We start from the raw sequence: 13,693 nt of genomic DNA, 5'->3' as shown, positions 1-13,693 counted from the left end.
TTTGTCCACCTCTTGACCGGCACATGTGGAAGTGAGGGCTGGTTGCTTCCATCTGGACCTGTAAGGCTTTAAACGTTCATAGTGAACAACCTTACGTGCTGCATTTACATTTCTCATGTCCGACACAGTGTAAATAATACCAGCCATGTCCACCGTAACCACCCGATATGGTCCTATCCATTTTGGTTCAAGTTTCTTTCTTTGTGCAGTTGGATCATTCATCCACACCAGGTCACCAACTTTAAAAGGTCTGAATTTCTCATACCTATTAAAGTAGTACTCACGCTTGAGTCTCTGATCATCACTAGTGTTAAATACTTCTTGAAACACTTTTTCCATACGACTGACTAGAGCTGAACCATAAGTCTGTGGCGTGTCCACGGCTGCACCTGAAGGAGAATCAAGCCGTACATGTGCTGGTAAACGAGGTTCACGACCATGAGCCAAGAAGAACGGTGAGTATCCAGTGCTAGAATGAGGTGTAGCATTAAATGACAGTACAACTGCAGATAAATACTGGTCCCACTCGCCATCACTATCAAAGAGCACCTTAGCTAACTGATCCTTCAAAGTTATATTGAACCGCTCTACCATGCCATTACCATGAGGTATGGCGTAGTTCTCTTCTTTTGCATTTTCAACCTCTTATAAATATCCTGCAAAATCTCTGACTCAGACTGACGTCCCTGATTGGAGACTAATTCCTCTGGAACACCGTGTTCAGGTATGTACTGTTCACACAACAACCGTGCCACTGTACTGGCTTTTTGATCCACCATAGGAAATGCGTTGACATATTTAGTAGGGGTGCACCGATCCGACTTTTTCAGTCCCGATACCGATACCGATGCCTGGGCTTTGTGTATCTGTCGATACCCGATACCGATCCGATACTATAGTTGAATTAATAATAAACTGTATACCTTCCACCTTATACCTTCCTTGAAGAGACTAAAGGCACCAGACTTTACTAACTAAACATAACTAAGACAAAATAACAGATGTATGTAATGTGTTGAATTCTTATTTATTTAAAAAACAATTGTGCATTCAAATCGAAAATAGAATATAATCAAACTTCTTTAAATAAATGTAAAAAAAAAAAAATGTAGCAGTGGAAACAAAAAAACAGTGTATTGGTCAAACATACAATAGTAATCTGACAGTTTCCAAAAATTGTAAACATGTAAAAATATAAAGTGCAAAGTCCTGCAAACAGGAATTTAAAATGCAACATAGCAGCTGTACCTGAGAATAAAAAAATAAAAAGTTGGTCGAACAACAACTTGATCACACATACAAATAATAATAACCAAACATTGTAATGTAGTGCAGTGTCACACCACCATCACAAACATGACCTGTGAATGCTCACCTAATTAGCAATGGCAAATTTAAATGTCAGTTTTAATTATCATTATGTTTCATATTTTTAAAAATGAAAACAAAAAGAAGCAGGGTTGTGTTTTATATTTCGTGTTGTTATAAATATATGCAGTAAAGATAATCAATGTACGCGTTTGCCTGAACCACATTTATGTGGCCATTAATATGTTTAATTTTTTTTTTTTAAATGAAAAGAGGCAGAGTGGTGTTTTATAACATACTTCGTTTTATTGTTGGCTAAAATATACATAAAGAGATGACCGGATTAGCCAGAGCGAGCTGAGTGACGCGATCAAGAGCGCTGCTGTTCCATTTGCAGAATAACCGGACTCGCATCCTCTCGTCCTCGGGAGTTCGTTCTCCAAAGTCGAACTTGGCAAGTCCGAACTACCAAGGACGGACGCAAGTCCGAAGTTTGCGTACTTGGTATTGAGAAACGGCCTCTGGCTCGCTCCATGTTGCTTCTAGCATGCGACACACGTGAAGCTGAATGACGTAGGTTCTGCTGCGACGACAAAAAAAAAAAAAAACCTGGATCGGCCCGTGGATCTGTTATTTTTTCCGATCCCCGATCCAGCTATTTTATCAGTATCGCGGCCGATATCCGATCCTAATATCGGATCGGTGCACCCCTAATATTTAGTGAAATGATCTTGCTCTACCAACACATACCTATTACCACCGGACGTAACGGAGTTCTGTGATATCAGTACATACCAACTGAAAAGGTCTCATAGCCCTAATAGACTGGAGTGGTGCCCTTCGCTGAGGAACAGGCTTTTTCCGAGACTCACAAGCTTCACATGATTCACAATGATGTTCAATGACACTTCTCATTCCTGGCCAAAAACACAAACTCTGAGCTCTTTTAAGTGTACGTTCAGCACTGTAATGTCCAGCACAGGGGTCACCGTGCAAATAATATAAAGTGTCCTTAATGAGAACATAAGGAATGACCACCTGATAATTTTGAGGTTTACCTGGACCACTATAGGCCATACGGCACAGCACTCCACCCTTCAACACCATACGTGGAACTTGCCACCAAAGCTGTCTCAATTTCCCTTTTACCTGCCTAAGATTAGGTCTTTTTTGATTTTCAACCCAATTATAGACCTGTGAAAGCAGAGGATCTGTTTTCTGATAGTATGCAATGTCTTTTCCCTCATCACCGAAAGACATACACAACACATTTTCAACTGACTCAGAAGGACTGTCCACAATTTCACATTCGGTCAGACAAACTTGTGACTCCCCATTAGGCTGACTTTCTATACTTTTGGCACTCACAAAAACAGCAGTCCGAGAAGTGAGAGGTAAGTCATCTGTTTGAATGGGTACAGACTGTGTGAAGGGTTTCGGAGTCGTAGATGAATCTACAGGAATTCGAGACATGGCATCTGCATTAGTATGCCGCTTGCCGTCTTTGAGAACAATCACCCATTCATATGGATCAAGCTCCATAGCCCACCGACCTCTACGTCCTGTGGGATAAATGTCAAAGTTTAGTTTCCTCAAGCCAACGAGAGGTTTGTGATCGTGACAATTGTAAAAGGGCAGTTACTCAAGTAGTGACGAAAATGCCTGAAGGCCCAGATTATAGCCCACAGCTCTTTGTCATAAGTAGACCATTTTCTTTCTGTCGAGGTAAGTACATGACTAGTGTATGCAACAACCCGCTCTTTGCCATCTTGGATTTGAGACAGGACCGAACCAACCGCTGTATTAGACGCATCTGTACTCAGTGTAAATGGCTGATCAAAGTTAGGGAATGCCATGATAGGTGATGATGTCAGAGCTTCTTTCAGTTGTAGAAAGGCTGCTGAACAATCATCTGTCCACTCAAATCGAACATCTTTGTGGGTTAGTCTGTGCAAGGGCAGAGCCTTAAAAGCATAGTTTTGCACAAAGCGCCTATAATAACTACACAAGCCCAAAAATGCTCGTACCTCAGTAGCCGATTTAGGTGTTGGCCAATCTCTTACTTTCTGGCTATGAGCCAAACCATCCTTTGAGACAACATGAGCCATGTATGTTACAGATGCCTTACGAAAATGACACTTCTTACTGTACGTTCACACCGCCACCGGCGAGAGCGGCAAAATTAGCTCTCGCCGCCCTGCCACCGACGTCGTAGAAAGATTCGGGGACGCTCTGACGTAGATTAGAATGCGTGATTTTTTTAAAAACTTTATTTAAAGGGGCCATAAAAACCGTAGCTGCAATTGGTCAAAATCATTATTATTTTGAGCAAATGAATTGCATTCCCACTGAAAAAACAAGCGTTTTTAGTTCAAAGAAGTTCTAGCGCGAAAATGTTGCCTATAAATAGTGTTGCGCGGCTTTTTCTAATCAAACTGACAACACTATGGATGATAAGTCATACAATAACGGGAAACCCGCAACAGAAATTATTAATTTTTCCTCCATTTTGCTTAGGAACTAATGTGGTCGGAACCAAAGTTTACAGGATTGTGTTCTCTTGTATCCTCTCAGGCGGAGGACTTCTACATTCTGATTGGTTGCCGCTGGTTGCCGCCGAACCGCGTCATAGCTTTGGAATGTTGGTGGACTATTTTTAAGGCCCATAGGCATCACCTTAAAATGATATAGCCCATCTCTAGTGGTAAAGGCTGTCTTCTTCCTGTCCTCTGGATCTAATTCTACCTGCCAACAACCCGAAGACACTGTCCATGGTAGAAAAATACTGAGACCCTGACAACGCATCAAGACTATCGTCCACCCGAGGCAACGGGTGTGCATCAGTAATGGTTACAGAGTTCAATTTGCGATAGTCGACGCAGAATCGGTAAGTATTGTCTTTTTTCCGCACCATCACTACTGGGCTTGACCAAGGACTATCACTATCCTCTACTATGTCTTGTGCTTTGAGTTTCTCTACCTGACTGTGAATTTCTGCCTTGAGAGCAGGAGAAGTCCTGTATGCTCGCTGAGAAATGGGAGTGTCATCTATGGTCCTGATTTTGTGGGTCACCAAGCTGGTTCTACCATAGTCCTGAGCATGCTGACTGAAAACATCAGAGAAAGAGGTTAGCAAATCTGTTAGACTCTTGTGCTGTGTCACAGATAACTCAGTGTTAGAGAGATCAGGCAATACTGGTGACTCGGGCATTGACATTTGACTGGCCCCAAAAACATTTTGAACGCTCACATTATTCACACTTTTATCCATTATCACAAATCCGTCCTGATCACCCTCAGAAATGGAATGAAAAGTCCCAATTGGAGTGCCACAATGCAAGGAAATGTCATCTGCAGAGGGATTGACCACTTTCAGATTAGAGTTGGGCGGTATCCAAATTTTGATACCGTCAAACTTCCTCCCTATTTTACCGCGGTATACGGGATTACCGCGACTAATTAAAAACTATGACGTAAGGCTCAGACGGCGTCACCAAACTGTTGGCTTGTGCCTACAACTGAATACCAAATACTAATACTAGGGCTGTAACGATATGTGATATGAAACCAAAATCGCGACACTCAGATCCATGAACCTGTGTCGCGGTGTGAGAAGGCAGAAATCACCCCTTCCAACTCCCAGAGTTATCCTTCCCGTCCAGATCCATGCTGCAATACACAAGCAATAAATAAGTAATTAAGTAAATACATACATCATGTAAACAAATTGGCAGTATTTGTGTGTTTGAGATAATAAATGCACCCTCCCAGTATATGTGAAAAATATGATAGAAATTAAAAATGCTGCTTTTTCTACACGTCTCCTCAACCTGCTGCGCGTCTCATCAGCTCTGGGGCGCCCCAGAGAGGCGGGTCTGTGGAGCAGCTTAGCCAATTGCTGATTTAAGAAATAAATGTTTGACAATCTGTAGCCAATCAGTGAGCTCAAATCTAGTCAGCTATGGGTGATTCCCATGGGCGCCCTTCTCTATCAGGCCATTTGGCCCTGTCCCAAATGGTGCACATTTGGACTTTCGGTCTCGTGGACTTAAATTGCGTGTTCTCGCTGAGTCTACGAGTCCGTCCCATTCAGCATTTTAATGCTCTGAAGTGTGCTCAGCAGCGCCCCCTTTGTACCCTTAAAGCGGTCTTCTGCGAAGCCTGCATGGATGCAGACTCCACAAACTTTAACTACCCAGGAATCCTTGCGAAAGGCCAATCAGACAACGGATGGGAGGAGATGTACATTTTATGAACTAGATGTACATTTTACCAGTTGTTACCTACAGTTTATACAAACATTATGGTCATCGACCAGTGGTTGCATGTCTCAAACATAATAATAGCGCGTTGAATAATACTATCGCATTATGATTCATCAAATAAATAGAACCGAATGTCAGGGCTTTAATGAGTCATATGTAAACATAGTATGAATATTGAAACCTGTAAATTCATCTGAAACGCATGCAAATTTTCATTATGTGAAATTGTAGGCTTATTAGTTCAAATGGAACATTATGTATTATTATGTACAACTGTATACATCATTCAAATAAGCATGATGTATCTATTGTCTAATGCCCAAGTGGCATACACAATATCAAAATATATAACTGTAAAAGTAGGCTGTGTAGTTGACATGGAGATAAGACAAAAATGTGATTTCTCCTGTCCAACAACAACCAGACCGTTATTTCCGGCGTGACAATCGAGTCTGTCCCAAAAATACCTCTCTCGTGGACTCGAGCCAAGGGCCCTATAGGTCTGCACTACATGACGTCACCAAAGTGTGGACTCTGAGGAAGTCCACAAGTCCGGAGTGTGCCATTTGGGACAGGGCCTCAGACAGCAGGCTAGCGATAAAGGGAAGCAGTGTGCATGAGCCTGCGAGGCTTCTCTCGGAGCTGGTACACTAGAAAGGTCTGGCTAGCTGGATACGGTCATGCACTCATGCTAATGCCTTATTTTGCTTTCCATTCTTACTTTTTAAAACAACATGGACAGATCCAGCATGGGCAGAAGTGAGGGATATGAAGCACCTATCTGTAGTGATGGCAAAATGAGGCTTCCTGAACCACTGAGACCATGCAGCCCATTGCTTCACCCAGGGGGGCAGTGTTTCGGAAAACATTGAAGCTTTCCCGGACGCCGCCATTGATTAGCGGACCCCCACCTGCTGTTAGCATTCCATTGACTCCCATTCATTTTGGTGTCACTTTGACAGCGAATAACTTTACATCTGAGGCGTTTAAAGACTCCATTTGTCCATTATTTATTTCTAAAGAAACACGAAAATGTATAAAATACTCCATTACCTTTTATCTTACGTTATGGCCCCGTAAAAGACCTGGCTCCCACGATTACCAAACTATTGAAACTGACTGAATAAGGCACAACCCCACCTAAGATATTTTTCACCAGCTGCCACTGATTAAAGCACTTATAGGCAAAATTCGCTAAATACACGTCGCTAACACTTACACGCACATTTATAATTGTTAATATCTGCAAACAAAACCTGTAATTGCGTGCCACTTTTAAAACGTTACATTATTCCCCTACAGATATGTCTGGAGTCCAAATAAATGACGATGCAGCGGTGAAGAAGCAATGACTGTGCAGAATGAGATGCGCCCAGCTTGCATTTGCACTGAGGACAGCCCAGCTCTTCAATGCTATAGGCTACTTGAAGCTAAGCCATTCCCACCTTCCCCTTTTCCATAATAATATTTTAATAATTTATCTAACGAATAGATATATATTTAGAGAGAGAGCGTTTTTTGTGCTATAGAGGCTAATTAATATTTGTTTTTACATTGTAAATACTTATATTTGTTTACAGATCATTCAACCCCATTAGAAGCACTAAAATTAATGTTAGGATTCAGGAACATGAATCATTGAGACACAACCATGAAAATCTCAGACTCAAGCAGGGGGATTAAATACATGAGGGCAAACAAAGGAGATGATGAGCACACAGTTCCTCCTTCGTTTGGGCTAAGAGCAACCAATCATCGAGGCAATTCAGGATGCAAACTATCCTCTGTCTCAGAGGGAAGAGAGCTGCATCTACTCATTTCGTAAAGGTGCGTGGAGCTAGAAACAGTCTGAATTGTAGGAATGTATATTGGTAAGCCACCCCCTCGCACAAACTGAAGGGGTACTTCTTTGTACCCATTAATATGGTACAAGTTTGTTCCCCTTGGGAGTACTGCCCCAGCGACGAGCATTTGTACCTTTTTTTTTTACTTTTCTGTACCTTTATTTCTGAGAGTGTATAGGCTACTTGAAGCTAAGCCATATTCCCACCTTCCCCTTTTCCATAATAATATTTGAATAATTTATCTAACGAATAGATATATATTTAGAGAGAGCGCTTTTTTTGTGCTATAGAGGCTAATTAATTTTTTTTTTTTACATTGTAAATACTTATATTTGTTTACAGATCATTCAACCCCATTAGAAACACTAAAATTAATGTTAGGATTCAGGAACATGAATCATTGAGACACAACCATGAAAATCTCAGACTCAAACAGGGGGATTAAATACATGAAGGCAAACAAAGGAGATGATGAGCACACAGTTCCTCCTTCATTTGGGCTAAGAGCAACCAATCATCGAGGTAATTCAGGATGCGAACTACCCTCTGTCTCAGAGGGAAGAGAGCTGCATCTACTCATTTCGTAAAATGCGTGGAGCTAGAAACAGTCTGAATGGTAGGAATGTAGGGTATGTGTACAGTTGAGACATAGGTACAGTTGAGACACCTTAAATAACTTGCGTTCGCAGCAAGCACAAGTTGTGATTTTTGCTGTGCACATGCGTATTAGTGTCCTATTTGATTGTGGAAAATTTGAACAATGGACGCATCTCCGATCCGAAGATAAGTTTTTTTTCTAAAGTAGGACGTTCACTTCACCATGCACTCTCCACAATGAATAGCTTATTATCCCTATATGCCTGGTCTGACCACAGGCCAAAGACCGGTTTGCCCTCGAAAAGAGCGCCCCAACCTAAATTGGATGCGTCCGTCGAGATAACTTTGCGGTGCGAGACGGCTCCCATTGTCACTCCCCGCTGGTACCAGTCGGCCGCTAACCAGGGCTTCAGTGCTGAAACGCAGCTCTGAGTCACTCTGATTCGAAAGCCGCCGGAAGCCCAGGCTCTGTGAGGCACTCGGGCATTCAACCAGCGTTGCAACGGGCGCATACGCAGTAGAGCCAGCTGAAGCACTGCTGCAGCTGAAGCCATACAACCCAGCATCCTCTGAAAAGTCTTGAGAGGTGCCGTCGACAGGCGGGCCGTCATTGCCTCAGAGTCCAGATCCAAACCCAGAAAAGAGGTTGACTGACTGGGCAGTAATGAGCTCTTGGTCCAGTTGACCATGAGACCCAGGCTTTCCAGGTGGCTGAGAAGCACTGTTCTGTGAGCGATAAGCTCTTCCTCTGACTGTGCTAGAATCAGCCGATCGTCCAAATAGTTCAAAATTCGCATTCCCTGATCTCTCAGGGGAGCGAGAGCCGTGTCCATGCACTTTGTGAATGTACGGGGTGCTAAAGACAGGCCGAACGGCAGGACGGTGTACTGATATACCTGACCGTCGAAGGCGAATCTCAAGAATGGCCTGTGACGGGGTATTATCTGGATCTGAAAGTAAGCGTCTTTCAGATCGAGGGAGATAAACCAGTCCCTCGGGCGAATCTGCGCGAGGATCTGCCTGGTTGTGAGCATTTTGAACGGTCTTTTCATAAGAGCTTTGTTCAAATATCTCAGATCCAAAATTGGTTTGAGAGCTTTCGCGTATGCAGCTAGGGGCAGAATGGCCTCCGGGCTCTGATTGCCGCGTATCGCGGGCTCGAGAGCTTGGTACGGAGGCGCAGGCGCAGCGCATACATACCAGCTCGCATACAGCGATGGCTGGCCGTTTTACACACAGTGTCCCGGTGGCTTTGGACGGGGAACATATAGTGTGAGGCGCGACGCGCAAGGGCGGCGTCGGGGGCGAAATGTTTGTTAGTATGTGTGAGCGCTCGAGGGCGGGCACAGGACTTACATTTGAAACATGCCCGGTAGTGAGAGGCCGTGTAACAGAGCAGGCAGTGAGTAGGTGTGGGCACAGGGGGGTGGACACGTGACCTACTTCTAACACTCGAGCGGCTTTTGCCCGCTTAATGAGAGTGGGTTCTGTGAGAGATACGGGATTTATAGTGCTTGTGTGCAGGGGTGAACACAGAAAAGTGGGCACATTCACTACACAGAGAGAGGGGCGTTGAGAAACACTGCGCGCTCGGACTCCCTCATGTCGGCGAGTGTTAACCAGAGATGCCTCTCTGTAACAGTCAGAGAGGCCATACACCTTCTTAGGGCCTGGGCAGCGGATTTCGTGGCACGAAGAGAGAGATCCGTCGCGCTGCGTAAATCCGTGATGGAAGCAGACTCCGAGCCTCTCTCGTCCAGATCGCGGAGAAGATCGGCTTGGAGAATCTGCAGCACGGGCATCGAGTGAAGGGCAGATGCAGCCTGTCCGGCGGCGGAGAAAGTGCGGCCGACGAGGGCTGATGTGGTCCTGCAAGCCTTTGACGGGAGGGCAGCCTTTGAGCGCAATCCAGAAGGCGGGCAAAGGTGCGCTGCAACCGCCTCTTCCACGGGGGGAATAGCATCTCAGCGGCGCCGTCAACCTGTGAGAGCGTCCAGGGCCGGCCCTGACCAATTTGCTGCCCTAGGCAAGATTTTACCTGGTGCCCCATACATCACAGCCCATTTCACCCTGTCATTGTGTTCATGATTTAGATATATATACATACACATATATACATACATATACATACATACATACACACACACACACAAACACATTACAGCCTAAACACAAATACCAAGAGCATTACATAGCATTCAAGTCAAGTCCCAATTATCTTTTATAGCACGTTTTACAATACAGATTTAATGTGAACTTTGCTATTTTGAATAAACCTGCAAATAAATATCATTACTAATTTTGGCAAATAAATTAAAAAAATGCCATATACAGTACAGGCCAAAAGTTTGGAAACATTACTATTTTTTATGTTTTTGAAAGAAATTTCTTCTGCTCATCAAGCCTGCATTTATTTGATCAAAAATACAGAAAAAAAGTAATATTGTGATATATTGAGATATATATAGACTCAATAGATATATTGAGATATATATATATAGATATATTGAGATATATATAGACCATAGACAGTAAAAGAAATGGACACAGCGACCCCATTGGATTCAACAGAGACAAAGTGAAGCCCATTAGAAACTCTTACTTCCTGGGGGTCCAGCGTACTGCGCAGACTCAAGCTGAGCTTGACGACGTAGATGTGACGTGAGCAAACCGTCTGTCTTCTAGTAGCTGTGCCAAGAGAAATCTGAATCATTCCCTTCCGAAACTTGCAGAGACGGAGAGCGTGAGTAGGAGCTGTCCATGAGCGAGGAGCAGGAAAAACTTTTAGTATGTGTTCTGATTAATTACTTTGTCATTTTGCCTCCAGGTCCTCCCGATTGCGCGCGAGCTTCTCCTCCGGTCCATACGGTAATTTCTTACTGTGCGACAGAGAGTCGCGTGGCTGTGACGCAATCGTTAGCCTACTTTTACAAAAACTGCTTCTACAGGGCCATAACATAAGCTACAAGGTAATGGAGCATTTTATACATTGTCGTGTTTCTTTAGAAATAAATAATGGACAAATGGAGTCTTTAAACGCCTCAGATGTGAAGTTATTCGCTGTCAAAGTGACGCCAAAATGAATGGGAGTCAATGGGATGCTAACTGCAGGTGGGGTTCCGTTAGCCAATGGCGGCGTCCGGGGGTACCTTCAAAATAATACAAATCCCTGCACCCTTGATATAGACTCATATAGACTTCCTGTTTCGAATGCGCATGCGTCGCGTCTGAACGCGTTGTTGTCTTTGGAGCTCCATCGATTGATTTATAATTCTTGATTTCTCTTTAAACTCACTTACAACGAACATTTTCTATTTTTCCTCACCTCATAGTTACAACGCGGACTGTTGAGCAGACGCGTCTCAAGCCTAGTGATCCAACGCTGGATACTCTTATAGGTTACGTCCGTGGATCACGGCTGAACGCGTCTTCTCCACACTCACTTACAAACAAACATTTTTTCGCCTATCGTGCGTCTACTCTACACCTGTACCACTAAAAAGACGGATTATATCCAAGACTTCAGTCATAAATTAGTATTAATATTGATAGCATCACTGGTAGCGTCGTTGCTAACTTAACTTACTGTCCATCTGTTAAAATGGCGAATATATCAGATGTAAGTAGTCTACCTTTTGGTGCAGGTGAGGACACATTTGAGCTACACGCGTTGCAGTCTGAGCTGGAAGCTGTTGAGAAACAGATCCACGACCTTTTAGTGAGAAAAGCCGAGCTGATAGACCGGCGGTTAGCTCTTGAAACATCACGCGCCGATGCACACAAATCAGTGATCAACGTTACTAACCCGCTGACTCCGACCTCGTCTACTCCGTGCGTTACTCAGCATCGGTCACGAGCGTCGAGGCCGCGATCAGCTATGGTTTCGTTTACGCCGGCTCCAACATGCCACCACGAAGCCTGGATATTTCCGCAGCGGAAGACGCGAGTCAGGTCTAGACCAAGAAAACTCTCTCCGACCCTCCCGGTTTTCGAGATATCCACACAAAACCGCTTCTCCCCTCTTCGCGAAACAGAACGCGATGCTGTGATCATCGGTGATTCCATCGTTCGACACGTACAAGCTACGTTAAATAAAAGTAAGGTGCATAGTCACTGCTTTCCTGGTGCTCGTGTTTCTGAAATCGCTGCTCACGTTCCCGAGATTCTGAACGAGCGCGTCGGAACTGTGGTCCTGCACGCGGGAGTGAACGACATCAGGCTGCGACAGACAGAGGTTCTGAAGAAAGACTTCAGGAATCTGATCGATACGGTACGCAGCACATCGCCTGATATAACGATCATTGTGTCAGGACCGCTTCCCACGTACCGACTAGGTCATGAAAAGTTTAGTAGATTATTCGCGCTAAATGAATGGTTAATGTCATGGTGCAATGAGCAGAAACTGCTCTTTGTAAATAATTGGAATCTGTTTTGGGAGCGTCCTAGGCTTTACCGTGCTGATGGCTTACACCCAAGCAGATTCGGATCGGATCTTCTGTCAGATAACATCTCCAAAATGTTAAATACCTTTTGACTAGTAACCAAAAGTTCAAATCATAGTCTCTGCTGCACCAAATTAACTGATATAAATAGTGTAGAACATTGCATAGAAACTGTGTCTATTCCTCGTTTAGTGAGATCAAATAATAAATCTACTGCAGGATCTAGAAAAAATCTAATTGTTATTAAACCAGAAAATGTTGCTATTAGTAACCAAAAACAATTTCTAAAGCTAGGTCTTCTAAACATTAGATCACTCACACCTAAGGCAGTTATTGTAAATGAAATAGTCACGGATAATAGCTTCGATGTACTTTGCCTTACTGAAACTTGGCTTAAACCTAATGATTATTTCGGTCTAAATGAGTCTACTCCATCAGGATACTCCTATAAGCACGAACCCCGTCTGATTGGTCGTGGCGGCGGTGTTGCAGCGGTCTATAGAGATATTCTCAATGTTACTCAGAAAACGGGTTATAAGTTTATTTCGTTTGAAATACTTGTACTAAATGTTACGCTCTTAGATGTTAGAAAAAAATCCATATTATCTCTAGCCTTGGCTACCGTATATAGACCACCTGGGCCTTACGCTGATTTCCTAAAAGAGTTTGCAGATTTTCTCTCAGATCTATTGGTCAATGTAGATAAAGCATTAATTGTTGGATATTTTAACATACACGTAGATAATCCAAATGATGCGTTAGGGGCTGCGTTTATAGATTTATTAAATTCCTTTGGGGTCAAACAAAACGTCACCGGACCAACTCATCGTCTTAATCACACACTCGATTTAATTATATCATATGGAACCGATCCAACCGATATAGATATCATTCCACAAAGTGATGATGTCACTGACCATTACTTGGTAACTTGCATATTACGTACTGCTGTAATATGTCATGCTGCGCCGCGTTTTCGACCAGGCAGAACAATCCTTCCATCCACCATAGATAATTTCTCGAGTTGCTTGTCTGATCTGTCTCAGCTGCTGCCTGAACCCAAACAAACAGATGAACTAGAAGAACTAACTAGCACTATGAGCACCATTCTCTCTAGAACATTGGATGTTGTTGCACCCGTTAGATTAAAAAAGGTCACAGAGAAAATTAAAGCACCATGGTACAATAATACTACGCATGTTCTAAAGAGAGAAACCCGTAATTTAGAGCGTAAATG

Source organism: Abramis brama, assembly GCF_963993115.1.
Source record: "Abramis brama genome assembly, chromosome: 16".
NCBI classification, from domain to species: Eukaryota; Metazoa; Chordata; class Actinopteri; order Cypriniformes; family Leuciscidae; genus Abramis; species Abramis brama.
This window is presented reverse-complemented; position numbering follows the sequence as displayed.